We start from the raw sequence: 27,796 nt of genomic DNA on the forward strand, positions 1-27,796 counted from the left end.
AGGAGCTAGTTTTGCAAATACTAACCACGGTACACCTGAGGATCTAACAGATTTGATCCAGTGCATTGAACAACTTAAGGACCAAGAGGATTTACTTGCAGCAACTTCCAATTTTGGATTGGCAACAGCAAAAAAAGAAATTACTAGCAGACCAGGTGATAACATTGAAAGAGGCTTGACTCATGGGGCAGCCTCCGGTGAGGGAACATCCGTGGCAGTTCTAGTTCATAACAATTCCCATTCAGTATCAAGAAATGCAGGCACAGGTCCTATTGTTCATAATAATTATGACATACATGATTTCTTCACTTTTAAATATTCGTTTGAATATTAAGTGGGATATAGAAAGAAACTGGAATGACAGGTCACAGAGTAACAATGATTTTACTTTTGAAGCTAGGCTGAACAAATTTGAGAAACTTATGACTAAGTATAAATAGTACAGATGGACAATTCATTAATGAAATACTGTATTTTTAACAAGCATGTCCCAAAGAGGTTGTGCATTTGGAAATATCTAAATGAAGTTATGTATAGGTCTATTTTCTACTCAGAATTAGTGAAATTTTTCAACTGAATGGGAATGGAATTTATGGATATTATTGTGAGAGACAATCTGAGGAGGTTAAATTCCATGGAGGACAAGATCCAGAATTTGGACATGGAATTGATGAAAGATCTTTTGTTTGAAGATCATTTAGAGAACTTCCAGTGAATTTTAAGGAATGTTTCTGAACAAGAATCATACTCCTATTCTAGAAAGCAGAAAAAGATTTTAAGGGATATCAGCAACTATAAGAATAAAAAAGTTTATCTGAACCCTCCCTAAGGGAAAGTCCACAATGGTACTGGTAACTGTGATGAGGTATATGAGAATGGAATTGCCAAAGAAGATTTGGGCCATAATGGTGATGACAATATTCATCGTTGATCCAAAAGGATACAGGAAAGGATGGAAAAACTAGCTAACAACACCTCTAATTCCCATAATAGTTACTACAGGCAGACTTTTCGGAGAACCAACCATCGGAACAAGTGGCATCATAAGTAATTCCATTGGAGTTTCCTGACAATTTGGAGGAAGGTATTGTTAATGGTTTTGTTCACAGTTTTGAAGGATGTAAGATATAAAATTTTTCTCCAGTCAACATCACCCTTGTTTTCAACATCACCTTGTTTCAAAAAGGTTTTAAATACATGCCTTCCAGTCAACCAGATTTGGTGGATGTGCTAACTGAATTAAAACCTTTTATTAGGAAGTTAAATTTAAAATGTTACCTCCTAATAAAGTCAACCTGCGTGCTTTATGTTTACAGAGAACCAGGACTTTTAATCTGCAATTATTACCCAGTATTCATTTATTTGAACAATTATGTGAAAAGAGTGTTAGGGAGTGGTGTCTAAAAATCAAGAGACCAACATTTTACAATCTTACCTTTAAAGAGAGGGAGCTTCTGCAGACATTGGCTCAAGACACCAGTATATGTATCATGAAACTTGACAAGAGTGGAGGAGTTGTTATAATAGATAAACATCTTTACTCCTACAAAATGTTGGATTATTTACACAATGGGAATTTTTCATTGAGGTTTCACGTAACAAGGTGAATATTGCCTATCATGGCATTGACTTAATTTTGAAGGATATATTTGTGACTTTTGATTTGCCTACAACTATCAGAGAATTTCTAACTGTCCATAAACCTAGAATTCCCAGGATCTTTGGTATTCCAAAGATCCATAAATCTGTATGTGATTATCCATTGCAACCCATTGTGGCACCTGCTTGGTCTAAGACTGAACCATAGGCAAAATTTGTGGACATTAAGCTCAAATTGTTTCTGTTAGACAAAACATATGTGCTGAAAGATTCATGACATTTTCTTGAAATCATTTCTAAGACTCTGTTTATGGCATAAGAACATTAAATATCTCTTTTCTGTGAAACCCCATGATGAGGGATTAGATTGGTTCCATCAATCCATGATCAAGGGTACCAATTTGGATAACAAAGAGATTAGCTTGATTCTCCAATGCATGGAAGTAGTATCAACAAACAACTTTGTATATTATGAAGGAGAATATTACAAACACAGAGGTGTGGCAATGGGGGCAGCTTCAGCCCCCCCTTTTCACCAGCATGGTTATGTGGTTTTGGGAAACTTTGTCCTTAATTCTTCCTTTTTCCTCCATGCCTGTACTTTACTTGAGATACCTGGACATTGTTTTTATTCTGTGGAAGAGTGGCACAGACAAGTTAAAGTCTTTTATGAAATTTTTAAACCATTCTACAGGCTTTCTTGAATTTACATATCAATCAGATATCATGTCTATCAATTTTCTTTATATAACTTTATATAAACATTTGAATGATCTGAAATGCAAATCTAATATTTACAGGAAGAACACTTTCTCAAACGCATATTTGCATTTCATCAGTCAGCATCCAATGTGGCAGAAAAGAAATTTGGTAAAGGGCCAATTAATAAAGTTGAGTAAATTAGTATCTGATGAAGTGGTGTTTGAAGTTGAAGCAAAAAACTTTGTAAATTGTTTAGGAATAGGGGATATCCACAAAATAGGTTGGACAACATCACTGGATCATGTACTACAACACAGGAACCTTAGATATGGTTCCTTACTGCCACTGAACACACCCATGATGGGTGATAGCAGTCCAGGTAACTAATAATGCCATGACGATCAGTGATCCATCACAGGTGCTTGTCCTACAGTACAGTACAGACATTTATTCACTTACAAACTCCATTAACAGCCATTGGTGTACCATTTTTGGTAGCCTTGGACTTATCAACAAGTTAGGTTCATAACCAAGATATGTGTTCAAGTACAACAAAGATTTTAAAATTATCTTGGAATCAAGGAAAAATTGTAAAAGGTTATCTATGAAAGGTTGGGGTATGAAAAGATGTGAAACATGTAAACAATGCAGATACATCTTGGAAGGTAGTAGTTTCTCCCGCTATGGTTTTCTCAACTTGATTTCTCTTAAAGGAAGGTTCAATTGTAATACAAAATGGGTTGTTTACATTAGTTTTTGTTTTTGTCCAGCATTTTACACTGGCAAGACCAACGGCCCCTTGTGAACAAAAATACACCAGCATAATTAGGCTATCAATAGAAATAAATTCTTGCAATGCTCTATATAAACACCCTGTGTTTAAGCAAATTTCAAAAAAAAATTGAATTTGCCATTTTAGGAAAAAGTCAATTATCCAGAAAGGGATGGTGACTGGGAAACTTTAGTGGAAAAAAGGGAATATCTTTGGCAAACATTATTAAATGCCACTGTTCCCCCAGGCCTTAATGACTATATATCTGTTAAGCTTATACTGAAAATAAGTGCTGAATGTATATTCACATCCTTCTGAGAGAAGATTTTTAGTATTATCATATGTTTTCTCAATAAGTCATCTCAGCAGGTTTTCCAAGTTTTTTCCCTTTTTTTCCAATTTACCAAGGCTGTTTTAATTATTTATTCACTTAAATATATACTCCTTATGTATATAAAAATCATAATATTCTTTCACATTTTATTTACCAGAATTGTTAATTGTTTTTTTTTTTTTTTTATAAAACATGTTTTATAAGATTCTTTAACAAAGTTATTATTCTTTATTTTTTATTTATATTTTATAGGGTATCCCTTTAAAAAGTTTTGTTTATTTTAAAGTGGCACCTTTTTTGTAATAAAAGGAAGAAAGTAGTTTAGCATTGTGTTTCCAAAGAAGTTCCTCTTATATGGAATAAAAGCACTAAAATTGTCAATAAAAGATCTGTTCATGGAATCCGGTGCAGTGTTTTTTATTTTGTATTATCAGTTACTAATATTTATATGATTTTTATTTTATTTTACAAGTTTATTTTTACAATTTGATAACAGAGTAAGTAAACACTGGTCTATTGACTCTTTTTAGTCATGACCTGGGTACAATAATGCAGGGAGTTAACAGTATATTGACAAATACATATGCATTGCATGTTGGTATTTAACATTAACAAGTACAGATAGTGACAGTATATTAGCAAGCACATATGCATTGCAAGCAGAACATTAGTATAATGTATTTAATAATAGACATACAAAAAGTACAAAAATTGCAGAATTTTATAGTAGTGCAGTGTCATAAGGAGCAATAAATTGGAATTGTCTGAAGCAAATTAAAATTGAAAATAAATATATATACAATGAGAACTGGAATTGAACTATAGCATTTAGTTTTAAGTCAATTAGCTAGTGTCATGAAACCAAGTGCACTTTGATTCATTTTACAGAAACAACTGTTTTCTGTAATCCTAGTCTTTCTGATATTTTTTTTTTTTTGTTTCATTTGCAGTGAGTTGCACATAGCTGGTCCAATTCTATAGAAGTTTTTTTCTCCAATAGCAAGTTGAAATCTAGGTATGAGAAGAATTGTTGATGATTCTTATCTTTTTCTAAGGGAGTAGCTTAGTTCCCTGATTTGAAGTGATTTCTTGAGTGGTGAACAATAACTTTGGTTTTCAATTTTAAATATCAGCGTACTTAGTAAAAATGGGGCTCTATTTATAATTTGGTGTGCTTTTTCAATATAGGTTGCAATGGTTACAATTTAGATCATCCAGTAAGGCAAAACTTAATATTTTATTTTCAGCTATTTGTATTTTTGAGTACTGTGGGCTGAATGGAGGATGATTATAGGGATTAATTATTCTATTTTGAGAATCCTAACATTTTTAAATAATGACAGAGAAAAAGCTTGCTTTACAGTGGTGGTTCCTGTGTTGTGAATTACATATTAACATCTGTCTACAAAACAATTTTATACTGGCTAGATAATTCCCATGAAGCTCAACAGAAAATGATAAATAACATTATATGTGATCAATACTAGTTAAAATCTAGTTCTTTTTCTTTAGCGTTATTAGATAATACAGTTTTGTGGCTATTCAACCTATTTCTTTTTCTTAGAGACACTATGCAATAACATGTTGTAGATATTCTATATTATTTTTAGATAAGTCTAATAAGACAATAAAAGCAAATTATATTCATCTGGTATGCAAAACTTTAAAGATACCATTTATAAACATGACTCATTAAACATATACTGTACTCATCCCTCATTAGACCCATTATAGAATACAACGCCCCATTTGGTATGTACCTCTCAAGACATCTGCAACAACTGGAAAGGCCGCAGAAATACCTCACTAAAAGAATCACAGGCCTAAAGTAGATGCCCTATGCTGACCACCTTAAAAAACTCCAGCTATACTCTGTGGCATATCGTCTATTCAGAGGTGATCTCTGCTTAACATACAAGGCTATATCACACCCAAAGCTGTTGGACATGCTACACTTAAAGAAATCCCAATCCCTCAGAGCCACACACTCCAGGGATCTAAACCTTGTCATCACAATAAACAAAACATGCTGGAGGGATAAGTTCCTGACCCAGACACTCCTTAGACTCTGGAATAGACTGCCCATACATGTCAAGCAGAGTGCATCTTTGGCCCTCTTCAAAAGGAACCTTGACGATTGGATGGGAGAAAGGAAATTCACCCCGGGGATCACATCAGTCACCCTGCTAGACCCATGGGTCCAGGACAGTAAATAGTGTGGGAAGAAATAGCCAGGGAATTGTTATGGCTAGGCTTGTATAGGCCCTAGGGCCAATAGCCTAGTACCAACCTATGAACCTATATTTCTCAGTCTTTCCACTTGCTTATACACTAGGGTTTATAGCTAGTTCTAATTTTGTAAAAATGAAAAAGCTAAAGGTAAGTAATCTCACTTTCTGCTTTAATTATTTAAATGGAAATAGTATTTTATCAATAGATGGAATAATGAATAACTTTGAATTAGAATATACAGAGTAGATTTTAGTACACAATATAAGGCAATAAATTGTAGGTAAATATATTTAATGTCACATGCAGATAAAAGTAAATTACCAGAAATTCTGGATTGTTTTTCATTAACAATTATTGATGGTGGTAGTGCAAAATTGTCTTCATGTAAAGTGTACAAATTTATTTTGGAGATTGAAAACAAATAATGACAAATATGGGAATGTTATAACTTAAATTAACATAAATAAAATTAATAATGAAAATTATATTAGACTTAATTTTAAAGTTAGTAGGCTTAATGACTTCTAATAATTTTTGAAGAATTTTTACATGAAAATATGTTCATAGAACATACATAATAGCCAATAAAATTAATACAATTTATAAAACTAAGGAATTAGTAAGCCGGAGGTGTAAAAATATTAATGTCTGATTGAAAGCATGTTTTTTATGATTGTGAGAAAATTAATCAGTTTTAGGAAGATTACTAATTTTTTACAACTTTATGAACAAACAGATATATCATTTTAGAATCTTTAATGATTGATTCTCCAATCCTTGGATGCATCACAATACCACAATATCCTCCATGATGGGGACTTTTAGCTACTACAAGGGAAACTAAAAAAAGAGTTTACAGGTATAGCCACCATTGTATGCGGTCAGTGAGAATCATCTCTATCAGATCTAACTCAAGAAAACTAGAGTTTACATACTGAATCAAATTAAAATTGTTATAAAAATACAGCAAATGTGAATGTTAGCTAATAATAAAATGGAAAACAAAGTAATACATAAAACAATTTATACCTGGGGCTTCATTAAAGTACCTGGCACTAGCCATATGGCTTATACAAAAAAAGGCTGTGCTCCCATGATGTGCTAATTTGCAATTCAGAGACTTATTAGCTGTGATGTGGCATGACATCATTATCAGCTAATTTGCTTGTGTCTGAGTTGCATTTACTACTTCATTTACATCATGGCAGTAAACTGTTGCTCACATAGGAAGTGGAGTTCTCCCCACTCACTGTCCCACACACACACACAATTACACAGATCATGAACATACACACACACTCACACACACACACACACACACACACACACACACACACACACACACACATGCACACACACACACACACACGCATGCACATGCATGCACACACATGCACACACACACACACACACACACACACACACACACACACACACACACACACACACACACACACACACACACACACACACTGTAGTTGTTGTACCTGCTCCTAACCTGTCTACCCTCCCAAGGTTCACCAATTTCCCAATCTCTGTGCTGATGTCTGTGACATTAAGGTAATGGCATTTTAAATGTATATCTTGTCTAGTGTTTCCCCTCATCCATGATTTCCATACTGATGTCTGTGCCATTAAGGCAATGAAGTTTTAAATGCATGAATTGAGTCTAGTGCCTCTACTCACCTCCATTTCTTATATCACTGTCATGGTTGACAGTTGAACATGACCATTTGTCTGTGTTCAATACACAGGTTTGTGGGGATAAGCATGCTGATTTACATGGCTGAGAGATTTCTTGAATTGCTTAATTTGCAGATACCTTTCTAGAGCTGGTTATAAGGGAGGGAGTACATGGCTAATTAGCATATGTCTCACCTCAGACTGCCTCAGTAGCATTCAGCATGGCCGTGGGGCCTAAACTACATGGTCGTGCATGTTTTCATGCTCAAGTACTATGAGACATTGTTTTAGGGTGGTTGCTGAATAACAAAAATATACCACAATGTATATGTGGAGGTGTACACATTGTGGTACCATCATGATACTAAGCCACAGAGTGATTCAAAAACATTTAAATTGTAAATAATTGTAAATTGTTTGTTGTATTTATGATTCTGAGTTTTTTGGGAACAAATAAATAAAAAAAAATACATGCTTGACGAGTATTTGAAAAAGTTCACCATGTGATTAATCATTTTCATAATGGTTGTATATCTTTTTTAAAGGTGGAATAACTTTATGTATCTCAATAAATCACTTAGTGAATGTTATAAGTAATCAGGGACATGTTATTAATGAGTCATTAAACTCTTTTAGCACTTATCATAGGATATACCAGAGTTCTCTAATAAAAGTACAAGACTTGATTTTGCAAGTCTTGCTACTTGAAAAATAAACCAAAATGTAATTCTATGTTGTCACATATTAAAAAGAATAAAGATAATTGATCTGAATTTGTAAAGGGATTTAGGAATATTAACTGGGTGGGTTTGGGTTTGGTAAAATTGGAAATGAAGTACCCTGGAAAAGGTAATGGATTTGCGTAGAATAGGTGAGTGATGTGTAAAGGGATTAGAGGATCAAAAAGTCTTAATGATGTAGGGATTGTTAGAGAGGTTGAAGTGTTGAAGTAAGATTGATGAAGTATGGATTAGTATGGGAGGAAGTTTGAATAAGTGGTATGAGTCTTCATGAAGAAGAAAAGATGAAAGATGTTGATAAGTGTCATGTTATGAGATGGGAAGATGATAGATGGGGAGATTAGGGTACATGTTGCTTGAATTTCTAAGGGGACTGAGAATGCAATTCTAAACTGAGGGAATTGAAGTGAAGAGTTGTGGTATATGCAGTCTGGTAAATTTATCAAAGCTAAGCAAGCTGAATTGGCTGTTAACAAACTGAGGAGAGTGGAGAATGTTTTGGTTATCTCTATAATTGGCACAAAACATGCTGCAAAAAGTAGATGTGGAGAAGAGGCTATATATTTGAGGAGGTGGATGTGGCTAGGGAATTGGGGACAGGAGAAGAATGAAGCAGGTCATATCCACCAAACAGGTAGTAGCCAACTAATCTGTGTATGTGCAAAACAGTGAAGAAGGCTTGGTAGATAAGTAAATACAATACAAAAGGATAACAAAAGGATAACATTTCAAAAATACACAGAAACCTTTAACATTCCCATGTGGTTGATACCACTATCTGATAGAATCATAAGGAGTAAAAATCATGTAAGTAAGCTAAAAACCCATACTTTGCAGAGTTGATTTGTATTTTTTATAGAAGCAAAGACAAGGATAAGACATAGCCAGCACCAAGTAAAATTAAGGGATACCATTGCACTGACCAGATCCTTATGGTAACAAATAAATGAAAAAAGGAAATATACAATTATGCAAAAAAAGAATTAGTTAAATGAGCACACACATACTGAAGGCATATGCTTGTCATATGAAACAAGCCTCAAACCTGTTTTGTATGTTGGCACAGACTGCTGACAGGCAGAGGGCTCTCAGAAAATATGAAAATGCTTCTTGCAGTCCCACTGAAAGTAAAGAAAGAACAGCTCTGTGTAGGCCACTAGTCAGATAGGTCTCCTTGCCAAAGATTGCGTGGGGACTAAGAGAACCTCTAGGAGAGCAATATGTCAGGGATGTGAAAGTTAAAATACATATCAAACTGCAAATAGGAAGTATTTCTGATATAGATATATATATATATATATATATATATATATATATATATATATATATATATATATATATATGCGTGTGTGTGTGTGTGTGTGTGTGTGTGTGTGTGTGTGTGTGTGTGTGTGTGGCCCACTTCTTGTGCTATTTATGTTTTGTCTTCCAGCTAAAACATCACAAACCCAATATTTACAGGAAAAAATGTTAGAATACTGATTTGTATGTTAAAAATTAAAGTCTGAAAATCATATAAAAATATAATGGAACTGCTTTGGTTGCAATGCATTATTCTGTTTTTTCAGAGTTATTCATATGTTTCATTAGAAATGAATAAAACATTTTATTCATATGTTTTCTCATTTACAGAATCAGTAGTAGACATTTATCATATGCAAGTAAACTAATCTGTTATGACAGCACTGAGGCATTAAAGAAAGAAAATTGACAAACAAAAAGGTCATGCTTTACCAAAATCACAAAGGAAAGTATTGTTTCAGGTGATAAGCTCCAACGTGCAAACCTCCTTTCCCAAACCAGATCTCTAAATATTCAAACAATAACATTTCTCATCCTTGGGGACTGTGAAAAACGTCAACAATCTTAAAATAGTATTGCTTAATTTTGACTATTTAAGTCACTTACTCTCATTCTAAACAATGTCACATCAATCAAACACATTTATCCTCATTTCATTAAAAATGCCTGCTCATAGGTTGTACAACCATAGAATGATATAACAATATATGTTAAATAACTTTTCTGCCTATAGTAATTTGCTCTCCTTGTCTATTTTAAAATTACACATATTTATTTGTCAAGTGATGGGTGAGTTGCATTTTACAAAATGTAAAAGAAAAGGATTTACTGAAACATCACTGCAGTAAATATTTCAAGGTGAATTTGTGCATCTGGATTATCACAGCAGCAACTAAATGTCCTAGGGTCTGATCAGTTATTAATAAAAGTGTTATCTTAATATATTTGTTGTCCTCAAATGTTTGCAAGTAGTAGAAATAGGACTTATGGTGCATAACATATTATAGAATTGTAGCTGCCAAAGTGCATTGTGAGGAGAATAAAAGCCGATTTGAAAATTCCAGCAATTGAGAGCTAAGGCTTTGAAATTAAGGTGTTAGCACATACTCTAGTCCAAGGGCTGGAGCATAATATAGTTGATCAGCCCCAGTCTGTGGCTATGCCACCAACGGATCTTGCCATGTGGACAGATGCCATGGTGAAACTTAAAAATGCTACTACAGCTCTGCATATATTCACTAAGCAGTGAAATCCAGCCAGTCCAAAACATCAGTCAAAATGTATGCCCTCAACATCAGTGCTCTTGTAGCAAAAACTAAGCATCGAGCAGAACTTCTGTTAAAACAGAATATTACATTGTTCAAAAAACTCAATTTGCATGTATTCTGCATTCAGCAAGAACTAGAGTGCAACAGTATATGTGCATTTGTACAGTGGATATGGAAATTTTCAGAGTACCAAAAGCCCTTCCAAATGTGTGATTTAGGAGCTCATTTGGCCTTCAAATAGCCAACATGCTTGACAAAGAATTGTGATTATATTCATTTTTTTCCTTAAAGAACCAAGATTTCATTCAGGCTTTGAGTTAGATGAAAAGTAATATCCACCATAACAGGAGCCAAACAAGAACATTTCTTTGTATTGTACCTCATCTAACACCTTTCTCCCCACTTGTTCAGCTTTTTCAAATCCTTTGGTAGACACTTCCTCCTGTCCTTCACTGCTACTCATAGCTTTATCATATCAAAAAAGGATAATCTTGTCTTCTCTTCCCTCAGATGTATCTGACTACTTCTTTTTAAAAAAACAGACTGTCACTGTTTGTATACATGTATGGGTAATGCTATAAATGGGGATGCTTTATTTGCTGACTATATATATAAATGGAATATCTTAAGCTGATCTACAACAAGATGATAGGGATTTTTTCATAATATGCAGTCTTTGAGATTATTAAATCCTTTTTATTTTCTCCCATCTACATACTTATCATCAGTCCCTCCCAGTAACTAGTCTTCCATCACCTTTTGGGTGAGAATGGATCACAGAACTTTTGTCCATGCCACCAATTAAGTTTTTCTAGATGGCCCTAACCACTCCTCCCTTTTGTTGAACTGGAGACCCCCAACATTGTAACATAATTCTAAGTTGTTTTCATGGTGAATGTTCCCAGACACATGCTACTGACAACTACCTTCACCATGCCATTTTGTTTGGTATTTTTGTGGCGGTTTACATGGTAAGTATTGCTACATACATGTCATGGAGGGTTACTTTCACCATACTGTTTTTATTGGTATTTTAGTGATGGAGATTGTGAGTACTTGTACACACATGTGCCATGGAGAACTTCCTTCACTATACCATTCTTATTGGTATTTTACTGGTGGACTAACCAAAAATGGGTGATAGAAACAAACAGACCTGTGGGATAATACTTAAATAGTGTCTTACCTGGTTGTGCCTAGTGAATTTTGTTATATGCACTTAAAAGGGAATATTTCTGTTTTATTTATTATTTTTGTAGGAATACATCAGGAGAAAGCAGTTTGCAGAGGTTATATTTTTGGTTGCAAAAGTTTTGAGAAAGGGGATACAGTACCAGTGAGGAAGGCGGTTTGCATCATATATAAAGGTACACATAAGGTTTTGGGAATAGGTCATGTCCCAGTATTACATCTGGTGTATATTGTGGAGTCCATCTGGGTGCCATATAAGTCCTTTTTTTCTTATTTGTTAGAGACACAGGCTGCTGGAGAGTGCTAAAACATGGTAAGAATTTACATTTGCAAAATGTAACCTATACCCATAATAAGGTCCTTCAGTAGACATCTTGCATCCTTGCTATATATGACCAGTCTAAACTCTATGTGTTCTGGAAGTCTAGTTGAAGGACTGAGCACATACATAGTTACACTGTTCTGTTTGAAAACATGCTTATTCTGTGCAACCTTTTGGGTGTACCAATTAAACGTTTCGTACAGAAAGTCATGGGAGATCTTAGCAATGCCAAACCAACCAGAAGTATCCTTCTAGGTGTAAGGAGGCTGTGCAATCCAGCCTGTCCCACATCTCAGAAGGTTTTATCAAGTTAACAATGTTAGCTAGGTACTCAATATTTTGATCTCATACTTCGCCTCATAAGATCAGGTGTTTTGTTCGGTATATGTTGAATCTTATCAGTAATTCTTGAGACATGCATTCACTTGGAGTAGGTATAGGTTTCTCATATCTGATAATGAATAGTTTATTGCTCTTATTTCCAGAATATACACTATAATAAACAGACTATATCTTTGCCTCACCAAGCTGATTTTAGCCTGTCTGCTGGTATTAGGCTGAGTCCCATACCAGATTGTTTTACATCACTTGAGGACAAAAGTATTTCTACCTATCCTGAAGTAGGCCTTAATTAATACTCTTCGTAGAAAATGCGTGATTAAATTCAGATTATCTGGACAATTACTGGCCAATCTCAAACATTTGATTTGTAAGTAAAATCCTTGAGAATGCAGTTTCTGCACAGCTGAAGCATTACTTCGGGCATAATGGCATTAATGATCCATTACAGTCTAGTTTTAGATGAGATGTAGTAGCAGATCTATGGGATCACTGTCATTATTCAGTTCTGGCCCACTCAGTATCTCTTTGGCATTTTATATGGTGACCATGCCATCTTAATGGATCAGTTGGAAAATTACAATGGCATTATGGATATAGTTTTACGTGTATTTGCTTCCTACTTCTCAATATATAGAGTATTTTCAGGGGTTAATTCCTCCACTGCTATTTGCACCTCAGTGATTCACAAGACTCTAGACACAGTTTCTTTTTGTTCTTCATGTGTATGCTGCCTTTGGTTGATGTTATTTAGATGAGAGTCTCATTATGCCATTGGTATAGTGACCAAGCATCTCATTCCTCTTGCTCATCTCTTTACCAAGGTACATGACACACGGCCTTCTATCTGGATTACAGTGATGCTCTGTACCTGGGGCTCCGAGATTTTAAATATGATTGCTTATAGCTGGTGCAGATCTCTACATGTTGATTGCTTACTGGGATATCCAAATGCAAACACATTATACCAGTTCTTTTCACATTGCTCTGTCTTCTTATCAAGCAGTGTATCATCTGTAAAATTTTGATCATAGTGTACTTACCACCACATGACCTGGGTCCCTATTATTTTCAGGAATTGCTGGTCTATTTTTGTCTGTCCATTGCTATGCTTTCAGCCTCATAGATGTCACTGGTGGATTCAGGGGCTCAGTTGGAATATTCTGGTATTTTTGATTTTTGCCTGTCATAAGCCATGCCTCTAGAATTTACTACTTGGTCAGCAGATGAAGTGTCAACATTTGGAAACTGTAAGTATTTCCCTCAAAAGTATTTTTTTCAAGTGTATCTATGATCAATTTATCATTCTGTTTTTTTTCTTTTCCATTTGTTTTACTGTATAAACTTTCTAGTTTACTCTTAGTCTTTCCATGTTGTTTTATGCTTTATCTTATAGGTTCATAGGTTCATAGGTAGGTACTAGGCTATCGGCCCTGGGGCCTATACAAGCCCAGCCAAAAAGGTACCCTGGCTTTTGCCACCCAAGAAAATTATTTTCCTGTGCCCCTGTCGAGCAGAGCCACAGAGGTGATCCCCGGGGTGAATTTCCTATTTTTCATCCAATCATCAAGATTTTTCTTGAACAGTGCTAATGAGGAGCTTTGTTTGATATAGATAGGTAGTTTATTCCAGAGTATGAGAAGTCTCTGGGACAGGAATCTATCCCTCCGGCATGTTCTGTTTATTGTGGTGACAAGGTTTAGGTCCCTAGAGTGTGTAGCTTGGAGGGATTGGGATTTCTTTAAGTGGAGCATGTCCAACAGCCCTGGGTTTGACATAGCTTTGTATGTTAGGCAGAGATCACCTCTGAGTAGGCGATATGCGACAGAGTAAAGCTGGAGTTTTTTGAGACGGTCAGCGTAGGGCATCTGTTTGAGGCCTGTAATCCTCTTTGTGAGGTATTTCTGCAGCCTTTCCAGTTGTTGGAGATGTCTTGTGAGGTACATACCAAAAGGGCTGTTGTACTCTATAATGGGTCTAATGAGTGATGAGTAGAGGGGAACAATTACCTCTTTTTTTCTTGATGAGAAACCTTTAGTGATGAGGTGTGCCATGTAGAAGGATTTCCTGACTACTGTGGCAATGTGATTATCAAAGGAGAGACTACTGTCCACCTGTGTCCCAAGGTCTCTTATCACACTTTCGGTATTAAGTAGACTACCGCCTATGTGGTAGTTCATGGGTACAGAGTTTTTACCAAAGGGGATTACTACTTGGTCAGCTGATGAAGTGTCAACATTTGGAAACTGTAAGTATTTCCCTGAAAAGTTTTTATATATTTAATCTTTATAATAGTATTTGCTTGGTTGAAGTACTTTAATAGGCATGATGTTCACAATGAACCAGGATGAAATGCTGCAGACACACGCAGAAGAGGTCATCTTTTTTGAGAAGCATAATGAAGATATGGGGCATGTTTCAGATTTTAAAAGTACACGAACAGCTCTCTAAAACCAGAGTAAAAGCAGACGCACTCTGAATATTGTCTTTTTGTGGAAAAATGTTGGATCCCTTCATGTCTATAGTTTTTCAACGTTCTTTGAGTCTACTGTTTTTAATATCTCTTGTTGTACTAGTCTAGATTTTCAAAACTAAAACAAAGTATTGGATAAAGTAGACAAGTACTGAAAAAGGAAGGAAGGTTCTTTTGATTAAAGATATAAAAATGTTTTAATGGTACCTTTCTATTTACATGAGTGTGGTATAAAATCATAGAATCATAGAACATACAAGGCTATTGGGCCATGAGGCCATTTATACCTTGTCAGTACGCACCATTAGATCCCACCTCCTTTTTGAAGGAATGATAGGCCAGTCATAACAGCAGGTGAATTTATGAATACTCAGATAGTCTATCACATTGCTTTATCTGGAAAAAGTTTGTTCCAAAGAAGGGGCAGTCATTGCTGGACAAATCTGCCTCATATGATTTCATTATTGAAGTAGTTTCGGTAGTTTCTAGTACTAGTCTTCACTGGACTGATTTGCAGAGAAGTAAGAATCCTTAGACTGCCACATCCTTAATGACCTGTATATATGTATTTTAAACACTGATCTGGACATGCAGGTTCTGGTTATTTTATTTCTGATGAAGCTGAATCTTCCTTAGTACGACTGGTTCAGAAGTGTGCACACTGTTGCCTGATGCTGGGAAGATATGCATTTGGGCATACCTCATTATAGAGGATGTTGTATTCTTTACATGCTGTTCTTTGGTACAATATTAAAATTAGGTCCAGTGTATTTCATGTGTACTAATTTAACTCACTGATAAAGATTTCAAATAACTTATTCAAAATGCAGGATTTTTATTAAAATTAAACTTTGCTTCAAAAATAATCAACTGGCTTCACAATCTGTACTATCTTAATAATCATTTTTTATATCCATTTATTCACTTTGCATTTTCTTTTCTATATCTCTATCTCTACAAATGCTGAACTATTCCTATATTTCCTTTATTACCTCCTCTTCATCCTAATTTATTTTATATAAATCTTCTCATATTTGAAGCCAGATTTTGTAAATATCCCTCCTCCTTACATAACCCATAAACTGTATTCTCTTCTGTAATGACTGACAGATTATGTACCCAGAGTCTCTCCTCTAATTTCTTTCAAATGCCTTCCCTTTTACTACAGTCTAAAGAGGAGCTGCCACATTTCATTTTTTCTCCCATTTTTGGTCAACAACATAGTCTCTCCTCACTAATGTCATACTGCATATCACTTTTTACATGTAACTTTTTTGTGACTCAGTTTTGACCCAAAATTCCATAACTTGTTGTCTGTTGGCAGCCATCCTATCCACTGGCAGTTGTACTCAAAGTGTTTTATTAAGTATTATTTGAACTGTGGCCTGAACATGAAGCACTTTTCATGATCAGTTAAATCAGGAGGAGGTAAATGCCATAGTTTTGGAGCAAGTATGTTGAAACAATGATTAGTACAGTGCTATTTTAAGGGAAGCTGATATCATTAAAAAACCATGACTGCCAGCACAATAACTGAAATTACAGCTAGCTAAGGATCTTTAAGTGTGAGAGAGAAAATATGAGTCTAATAATAAAGAAAAATAAAGTATAAGACAAACATGAGGTGCACAGGAAGATGGTGCAGTTGAAATGTAAACATTGTGTACTAGGTATGACTAGAAAAATGGAAGGAAGAAATGGTCAATGTTTGGTCAGTATTTACAGGTTGTGGTAGAAAGAATCATTTTCAAAGGTGTGTGAAAGAAAAAAACATACATTTCAATTAATTTGTATGTTATTGGTAAAGGCATGAAAACAAGCTATTAGGTACTATTAAAAGAAGTTGATTCTGTAAGATCAAAGACTAAATAGGCAGTGCAGCAATATATTAAGACTGCTAACATGACAACCTCAGTGGTAATAAAGTGCTGGAAATGCAGAGTAGTACATATTGTGGTATATTGTTAAAAACTTTTACAACATTTGGTGCTAAAAAACAATGAAAGAAAAGCAGTATGCATATTACTGTGTAAAGTGGGATGTCAAGTAAAGCCACAAACTGCTGGCATGTAAATATAAATATAGGAAGTATGGATCCTCTTTTGAATAATAACACAGGATACAGAATTTCCTTTGCTTGAAATTTCAAGTCATTTGGCTTGTGAGAAGCTGGGTTTGGTAAAACATTGATAGTGTGCAAGGAAAAATTAAATCTGAGGAAGAACAGCTGTGGAGTCACAGAGACATCTTGAATGCTGTACGGAACAATAGCATGGCTGTGGAGTCACAGAGGCATCTTGAATGCTGTATGGAATAATAGCATGGATATTTTGTATGACTGTAAATGTATTTAAAGGCTTGGATAGCTGCCAGAAAGATCCTATATAAATTAGTCTAAAAGGTACACTAGTAAAAATTGTTCCACTTGACATATCAGTAACTCTGAAGATTAGAACGAAGTAGAAATTGAAGTGAAAGGAAATCTTAAATGTCGTTAAACACAAGTGATGCCAATAAAACGTTTAAATATTACAGTCACTGATGTAAAGCAGGATATTATCTGTATGGTTATTGATCCATGAGAACTGAATAAAGTGATTAAAAGGGAACATTACCCAGTGCTTCTGATTTCGGAAGTGAGGTTGTTTATGTCAAATGTAAAGTTGATTTCCTTTTTCAAATTTTCCTACCTCCAAGAAATCCTGCCCAATGACTATATTAACTGCACCCAATTGGCCTTTTCATTCCATGGGGATGGAACCTGGATATCACCAGGCTAAGCAAGAACTCCATGGCCCATTCATTCCTGCCTAGAAAGCCCTTCTTTGTTCATCCATTCCTTTAGTTGTGAGATTCTGGTAGTAGGGAGTGGGACACCTAGCTTGTATAAAAGATTGACATGTGAAGTCACAGTAGTGATGTGGTTAGGAGAGGAGGTGTGCCTACTCCTACACATACCTCCTATACTCTGACTTAGCATGGAGGTTGTCACCTGATGTAGTGCACACCAGCATGACCACTACAGTTGAGCAGCCACCACTAGGTGTCACTGGTGCCACAGGCCGAGCAATCTTCCTCCTCTGAGGGTATGAGAGCTATGCTAGTGAGTGATTCAGAGCTTCATAAGCTTAACTGTTGGAGAAAAAAGTGAATGCTCTCAAAAGATGATGGTCACCATTCACTCAAAAGGTCAATAGCAGTGCAGGTAAGTTCGGAGAAGATAACGGCTTGGGGAGGTTTCAATGTGTGCATGTATGTGGACTTGTGTGAGTGGGTCTGTAGAGATATGAATGAAGCTGAATGAGTGTGTGTGTGTGTGTGTGTGTGTGTGTGTGTTTGCATCTGTGAGTGTTGGGGAGTTCTTTAGCTATCGCAGTGTATGGGTTGCCATGGAAACACTACTGCCAGCAGGTTTGACAGTGCTAGTGTTATGTAGAGTGTGATTCAGAGATATGCTAATGAGGCAATAATGAGATGCTTCTCGTTGCAGCCATAGATGTCTCTGAATCACATTTTAACACCATCATGGAAACTGGCCTACCTGCAGTACAGACTTAGTGATCATTCTAAATCTTAGGGTATTTTAGCTTAAATAAAACACATTTTAGAAAGTATTTAACAATAAAAGTTAAATAAAAACATTCTTCTATAGTACTCATGCAAAGTTACAGAAACTACCAACAATAAAAAAGTACACTCCAGATCCCAAAGAAGTAACCTCACCATTAAAACATACATGTAAGCAAACCAAAATACTGAAAATTAAAGCCAAAAACCTACAAATAAATCCCACCCAGATACTGAAGCACCTATTCACCCAAAAAATTAATAGAAATGCAGACCTGACAGATAAAATTCTGTGGGAAAAACTGCTGGCTATGTTGTTCAAAAGCATAGTGCCCTGAAGTGGAAAACTATCATGCACACTATGTTGGGTATGCCAATGGAAATTTCAGTGACTCATAGACATCATTCATATTTGTCTATAGCAATGTGCAATACATATTCCAGTTTCCTGAATGGTACATAGACACTCATAGTAAATCACTGTGCACTATGTACCTCTGTGCTCAGGATGGGGAGGCATTGTGTAGCATCTCAGAGCTGCAGAATACAGCTATGGAAGGCAGCTTCATCTTGGAAAGGTATACTATACCTTGTTATATAGCTATTTGTACCATAAACAAACAAACAGTCTCTAGTTATAATAATAGTAAGAAATGGGACATAACCCCCATGTGGGGTGTTAGGGCTCTGCCACCCATTTACAGTCTTTTCCTTCCCTGATATTCTTTCTTCACTGAAAGTTATTTGCGTTGTCTGTCTGTAATTGCCATTGTCTGTAGAAACTTTTGCTGTTTCTGCTTTCACAGAACTGACATATCATCTTGTAAAACAGTGGTTGTAAAACAGTCATGCAAGTGCGAATCAATTAACTGTTAACTGTGCCTTATGTCATGCTTTCTGACAAAATAATTCAGTCTTAAAACACTTAGGTTGATGTCATGCAAGTAATAATACTGACATCTCAAGCTCAGAAGACTCTTACACCTTTTATCTATGTCAGCACTGAGCACAGAGAAAGATCATTTGCTATCCCAGAGTAGAGTTATCTAACCCTATTAGCTTCTAATGTTCTTCTGTGACCTATTACTCTGTTAATATAGCTTTATCAGACTTTTTCATTGTACATTTTGCCTCAGGACAAGCTTTTAGGTAGGTGGACATTTTTTTTATTTAGTAAAATAAGGATAACCATGACCACAACTGTTTTGGCACATTCCATAGAATGTCTAATACAAGTGAAATATAATGACAGTCTCATATATACTCTGCTATCGTTTCATGGTACTTAACACACGTCAGTCCTCTTCTATCACAGTGGCTTGTACAGATTCCACAAATATGCTGCATCCCTTTTGCTAGCTTACTCTAACATCTCAGTTGTTCATAATTAAAGAGAGTGCGGGAGGTCTTCCCATATAAGGCAGGAGTGGAGGGTATAAAGTCTTTCATAGGAAAATTATTATAATTGCTGTTATTATTATTATTATTATTATTATTAGAATTATTATCATAGTTTTTTATTATGCATTTGCGTAAATGCCCTTGTAGATATCATACTCCCTTGCATTTGTGAGCTTTGCTGTATGGGTCCTTGACAGATTAATAAGTATCATTGTAGAGGGCCTACTTATGTATACAGAATGTTTTCACACTGTCATTTGGAACATCTGATAAGTACCCAGCCATACATCAGGATTTAGTATAAATCCCCAAATAACTTTAGCCAGTCCATATTAACTATCTACCCCATACTGACTATTTATCCCATTCCTCCCACAAAATCAAATGTCCCTTTCTCTGAGTAGCAAAAAAAAAAAAAATACTTTATACTCTACTGCCTTAACTAATCACATTTAGTTATCTGTTAATCTTACAGGAAATGTCCTCCCTCCTTTACACACTAATGCACACATTAGGCAAAAAATCTGGGGGAAGCAAAAAAAAAAAAAAAGATGAAAAACACTTATTCATGCTGTACCAACTATATCCCAAAATAGCATTGATATTTGAGAGTTGAATTACTGTATAAGGAATCACTTCATAGCAAAAGCAGTTTAACTCTGCACCAGTTCTCTCATTCATGCATAATTCCTCTGTCTATCTTCCTAAGGCTGACCTATTCCAGCCTGTGATATCAGTGCCTGTACTGCTTTGTGTATGTCAAAAGTATTTCAACCTATATCCACAGATCCTATTACATAAAATAATTGAGGAATTAAGAGTTAAACTTTCTCAGTTTTCTGATATTTGCAGGTAACCGATCCCATTAGCTGTCTGACAGAGTGCCCAGGGTGTACGTGCTGTTCTCTTATGATTTTAAACAAGAAATAAATAAATTAATTGATTAATTCATTAATTAATAATTACTCAAATGTTGTACAGCAGAAGTACATGTATATGGGAATGTGACATTATCGGTCAGGGTATATGTTAAACATTGATTTCAGCACAAACTGACAAGGTATGATGCTGTATCTGACCTTAATGCAGTACACAGCCTAGAACTACTCAGAATCAGTCATGTGTGTAACCCTGTGAAGCAGATAATTCACCTTTAAGAGGAAATAACCTAGCAGTTACTTTTCTTGTTCATGTAAGTTCATGTATCACATTTAACATCTAGCCTTGCTTCCTATGTCTGAATATTCCAGTTTTCATGCCTTCTCATGTGGCTTTAGCTGCTTGTATGTGCAAGTTCTGTAAAGCATGCAATGAAGTCAAAGCAGTCTTATTCTTGTGTGCATTGTAATTGTCGGAGAGAAAGGTTTCTGATATAGCTCCAAATAAAATGTTCAGCATGTATGAGTCTGAATTTCACACTTAAAGGGGCACAGCATAAAGGCCTAAGGGATTCTCCGTCTCCCTTTGGCTCTGTCCATTATGTCTTTTGGATGCACTGCACCATGAAGCGTGTTGTGAGTCCTTTCTTCAGAGTACTTTTTGTTCAAACAATAGTTGTAATGTGCTCTAATCATAGACACTGCTGAATAGGGGGCAATGGTCTGACAGATATGGCTACATGTAAGTGTGTGTGTGTGTGCGCACGCGCATGTGCATATATGTGTGTGCGTGTGTATCTAACCCAGGTTACTTGCCCTACAGATTAAGCCAGCAATGAGTATGGGAACCGATAACTCTGAATTTTGGAAACATGAATTATTATGATTATTATTTAACCCTACTTCCCAAATAGGCCCCTGTGCTCCATGGACAAGCATCTCACCATAACAAAAATGTATAACTCCTCTGGAAAAGTCCTGTATGCTATCGCTGTTTCTAAAATTTGGAATTATTTACCTCTGCCCATTACACAGAATGATAATCACACAGGTTTAAAACTCTATTAAAACAATACCTCAATAATACTGAGATATACACATACATATGTACATACACATCTCTCTAAATGCTAATTGTCTGTAGGTAACATTTTTTTCTCAGTCAAGAAACTAAATTGTTTTCATTCTCCTTTGAATGTACGAATATCTCATTGTAAACTATATTTTTATTTTATTTCTATTATACATTTGTTTATCATATGATATACTGGTTAGAAATTACTATTTGCAGGTACTGCCCATGTGAAATAATTCACAAAGAAGAAAAAAAGTGGAACAGAGAGGCCGTAAGCTGTACTTATTAAAAACAGAAAGTAACAATATATACCAAAAACTGTACAATAGCAATTAATAGCTATAGTGACAATTGTGAGACAAATGCACATTTTACAATTTTACAATTTTACATGTATATATTTCAGGTTCACATTGTGTTGGAAATCCTGTGGGGTAATGGAGGTCTGGGGAGGTGAGGGTGGGGAGGTGCTGTTAAGAGGTCACAGTAGGTGAGAAAGAGTAAGGCTAACAGATGAGGCTAACACATTAGCTGATGTGGAATGCTATGTAGTAAGAGCAGTGTAATTTAGTGTGGAGGGATTTTTTTAAGTTAAACTCCAAACATGGGAAAGTGGGGGTTGTAATTCCTTTAGGTGGGGTAGAATTCCCATATTTTAGAAAGAAGGATGGAAAAAGAGTGGTTGGTGCAGTGTAGCCTGGTTTGTGGGGGATGGAGTTGAGGGGATATTGGGAGAATCATCTGAGGTTGTAGTGTATGTGTTTAGCATACAGCTTGACAGATAGTGGAAGAAATTAGTTAGGTCGGAGAAGTTTGAAGATGAGACAGCCTTGTAGGAGGTCTAATCTGTTTTGCAGGGTCATCCAGATTCGAGTTGGGCCAGAAGAATTCCATTGTCTCTGGTTGCCCTTGCTGATTTGGATACATAGGGTGAGGTTTTCTTGTTGGTCCAGATGACATACCTGTGGAAGCATGGAGGTGTTTAGATGAAATGGCAGTGTAGTTTTTAACTAGATTGTTTAATGAAATCTTGGAAAGTGAGAGGATGCCTGAGGAATGGAGAAAAAGTGTTTTGGTACCGACTTTTAAGAATAAGGGTGATATGCAGAGCTGTAATAACTACAGGGGGATTAAAATGATCAGTCACAGCATGAAGTTATGGGAAAGAGTAGTGGAAGCTAGGTTAAGAAGGGAGGTGATGATTAGTGATCAGCAGTATGGTTTCATGCCAGGAAAGAGCACTACAGATGCAAGGTTTGCTCTGAGAGTGTTGATGGAGAAGTACAGAGAAGGTCAAAATGAGTTGCATTGTGTCTTTGTGGATTTAGAGAAAGCATATGACAGGGTGCCTAGAGAGGAGTTGTGGTATTGTATGAGGAAATCGGGAGTGTCAGAGAAGTATGTAAGAGTGGTACAGGATATGTACGAGGGTAGTGTGACAGCGGTGAGGTCTGCAGTGGGAGTGACGGATGCATTTAAGGTGGAGGTGGGATTACATCAAGGATCAGCTCTGAGCCCTTTCTTATTTGCATTGGTGATGGACAGGTTGACAGACGAAATCAGACAGTAGTCCCTGTGGACTATGATGTTTGCAGATGACATTGTGATCTGTAGTGAGAGTAGGGAACAGGTGGAGGAGATCCTGGAGAGGTGGAGATATGCTCCAGAGAGAAGAGGAATGAAGGTCAGCAGGACTAAGACAGAATATGTGTGTGCGAATGAGAGGGAGAATAGAGGAATGGTGAGGATGCAGGGAGTAGAGGTGGCGAAGGTGGATGAGTTTAAATACTTGGGATCAACAGTTCAGAGTAATGGTGAGTGTGGAAGAGAGGTGAAGAAGAGAGTACAGGCAGGATGGAGTGGGTGGAGAAGAGTGTCAGGAGTGATTTGTGACAGACGAGTACCAGTAAGAGTGAAAGGGAAGGTCTACAAGAGGGTAGTGAGACCAGCTATGTTATATGGGCTGGAGACAGTGGCATTGACAAAAAGGCAGGAGTCAGAGCTTGACGTGGCAGAACTGAAGATGTTACAATTTGCACTGGGTGTGACGAGGATGGACAGGATTAGGAATAAGTATATTAGAGGGTCAAGCCCAGGTTGGAAGGTTTGGAGACAATGCCAGAGAGTCAAGATTACATTGGTTTGGACATGTGCTGAGGAGGGATGCAGAGTATATTGGGGAAAAGATGCTAAGGATGAAGCTGCCAGGTAACAGGAAAAGAGGAAGGCCTAAGATAAGGTTTATGGATGTGGTGAGGAGGATATGCAGGTGGTTGGTGTGACAGAGCAAGATGCAGAGGACAGGAAGAAATGGAAACAGTTGATATGCTGTGGTGACCCCTAACGGGAGCAGCTGAAAGAAGAAGAAGAAGAAGAAGAAGGGTGAGGTTTTCTTGGCCCAGAAGAGGAGAAAGTTAACCTTTGCCCTTGATCTTTCAAAATGAGTATGAAATGTTAGTGGCTGGTCTAGCTGTCTAGGCACACACCAAGGTATTTGAAGGAACTGGTTGTTTCTACTGGTATGTCACAAATGTTAGTGGAACTGAGTGACAACAGTTGCTGTATCTTTCGGCTTTTCCCGGTTAGGGGTCGCCACAGCGGAACACCGGTCCACTAATGATTGGCAGCAGGTTTTTACGTACCGAGTTGCCAGCCCTGGTGTACAACCTTCAACGAAGGTACGCCCATTCACGCATGTCTCCACACAGAAGACGCTTTAGCTGAGAATCGAACAGGACAACATCTTACTGTGAGGCGACAATGCTACCGCAGACAACAGTAATATTTTAAATTTGTTTAGGATTAAGTATTAGTTTGTGGTTGTGGTTAATAAGCCAGGAGTTGTGCTTCAATTGTAAGGTGCTTTTAGTTGGACGTAGAAATTACCAGGTCATCAGCCTTGAAGATGAGTTATAGATGTAGGAAAGCCATGAGGTTGTTGATTAATAAAAACAGAGAAGTAATGAAGAGCTAGGATAGAACCATGTGGTACCCCACTGATAAGGTGTGGTCTGTTCAACAAGAAGTCTTGGAAGCAGGTGTGATTAATGATAATATTCTGAAGGCAGAGAAGTGGGAGTTGGTGGTTGACCATGTTAAAGTTTTTTTGTGGTCAACAAATATTGTTCCAGTTAAGTTTCCTTTGCACATGTTGAGGATAAAGTCATCAGTTAGGCACCAAAATACCATCATTGTACTATGACCTATCCAGAATCCGTGCTCAGTTTAAGGTAAGGAGATGGCATTGCTGAATGTAGCTTAAGCATTGGATAGAACTGATTTTTTTTCTAGCACCTTGCCAAGAGTGGATCAAAAAGAAATATTATACAAGTGTGAGCTGCTTTGAGGTTTGGATTGTTTGTCGGGAGGGGTATAAATTGATGTTTTCCAGATATTTGGAATTATATTTCATGTCAGGCAAAATGTTAAATATGTGATAAAGAGGCAAGGTTAGAAATTGCTTGCAGTAGTAGATAAACCAAGGAAAATGTGATGTGAATCTGGGAGGGGAGTTTGTGGGCATGTCTTCAAGTATGTTAATGATTTCTTTGCATAAGATTTTTTGAAGTATAAGGGGAGGGGTGAAAGGAGCAGTCATGGGAGAGAGGAGAGGGGAGTGGAGATGTGGTTGATAGTTTCAGGAGCATGGCTAAATTCTTTGACAAAGTCTAAGCAGGCAAGAGGTCCTTCTCTAGTCTTAATTAGGTTTAACGAGGATTTGTTGTCAGAGGATTTGTGTATAGTGAGCAGAATGACCTCATACCAGAAGTGTTTGGGTTTATTTAGGAGGGAAAGTTGCTTGGTTTTGAGATAGTTTATTTTGTCCTTCTGTATGGACTGTTAAGGCAAATTCTGGAGTTTGGTAAAGGTAGCACAGCTGTAAGAGATTGTATTATTTTTCCATGACTGCTAGGCTTCAACCCTTAGCTTAAGGAGTGATTCATCCCCCTTTTTAAGATAGCTGGTTAGTCTAAAAAAGATTTTTTTCTGTGTTGAAGAATTTGTCCTGGAGATGGAGGACTATTTATGATAGGGTTGCAGCTGCTATGTTAGGGTCCTAATACTCAGTATGGTAGACCAGTTAAAGGTTGTCAGGTGGTTTTAGTGGGCACTCTCTCTCTCTCTCTCTCTCTCTCTCTATATATATATATATATATATATATGGATCTACTTCACATGACTGAAAACACAAAATACTGAATTTCATTTGACCGAGACCGCAATTCCTAATTATTGAAATACTGATAACTCATTTACTGCATCTTATTATACAGAAAGCTTACAATGCTGAATTTCAAACTACTGAATTTTAAGCCATAGACTCACTACACCGGCAGAGTAAGTAGGTCAGTATGTCGAATGTCATGCCAAGTATTAGAATTAGGTATTATTCGACATAGTGTTTCCCATGCACCTTTTACAACAGTAAGTTGAGTAACGATTTTCAGCAGTACAAACATACTTCACAACACTGAACTTCACATTTTTGCAGGGGCACCCCCTGCAAATTATATATTCCAACTCTGACATCGCATTACAGTGAGGAAAAGGATAAATTTCCCAATCCGCACTGTACCGCGATCTCTATTTATAACATCAACCACCTATCAGCAAATGCACAGTACCATTCTTTGCACCAGACACTTGCAAACATTAAGGTCAACAATACATGATTTAGCCAACTGTATTTCAATATCCCATGATCACTGAATCTTTACTCTTTGATTTTAAACTATATATATATATATATATATATATATATATATATATATATATATATATATATATATATATATATATATACACACACACACACACACATGCACACACACACACACACACACACACACACTTATCTATATATCTATATATCCATATGTGTGTGTACAGATAGACAGATAGATACACAGAGCTATATATATAGCTATACCTATCTATATGTATGTGTATATATATATATATATATATATATATATATATATATATATATATATACAGATAGAGAGATAGATAAATAGATGTAGATATAGATATCGTTATAGATATCATATATGTAGTATATATATATATATATATATATATATATATATGTATATAGGTTCATAGGTAGGTACTAGGTTATTAGCCCTAGGGCCTATATAAGCCTAGTCAAAAAGGTATCCTGGCTTTCGCCACCCAAGAAAATTATTTTCCTGTGCCCCTATCGAGCAGAGCCACAGAAGTGATCCCTGGGGTGAATTTCCTTTTTCCCAGCCAATCATCAAGATTTTTCTTGAAGAGTGCTAATGAGGAGCTCTGTTTGACATAGATATGTAGTCTGTTCCAGAATATGGGAAGTCTTTGGGACAGGAATCTATCCCTCCAGCATGTTCTGTTTATTGACAAGTTTTAGGTCCCTAGAACGTGTAGCTCGGAGGGATTGGGATTTCTTTAAGTGGAGCATGTCCAACAGCTTTAGGTTTGACATAGCTTTGTATGTTAGGCAGAGATCGCCTCTGAGTAGGCGATATGCGATGGAGTAAAGCTGAAGTTTTTTGAGAAGGTCTGTATAGGGCATCTGTTTGAGGCCAGTAATCCTCTTTGTGAGGTATTTGTGTGGCCTTTCCATTTGTAGTAGATGTCTTGTGAGGTACATACCAAAAGGGGTGCTGTACTCTATAATGGGTCTAATGAGTGATGAGTACAGGGTAACAATGACCTCTTTTTTTCTGGATGATAAACCTTTTGTGATGAGGTGAGCCATGTAGAAGGATTTCCTGACCACTGTGGCAATGAGATTATCAAAGGAGAGATTACTGTCCACCTGTGTCCCAAGGTCTCTTATCACACTTTCAGCATTAAGTAGACTACCACATATGTGGTAGTTCATGGGTACAGAGTTTTTACCAAAGGGGATGGCAATATACTTTTTAGCATTG

The sequence above is a fragment of the Protopterus annectens genome, chromosome 3.part0 (genome assembly GCF_019279795.1).
Source record: "Protopterus annectens isolate FY-2018-M chromosome 3.part0, PAN1.0, whole genome shotgun sequence".
In the NCBI taxonomy this organism is placed as follows: Eukaryota; Metazoa; Chordata; order Ceratodontiformes; family Protopteridae; genus Protopterus; species Protopterus annectens.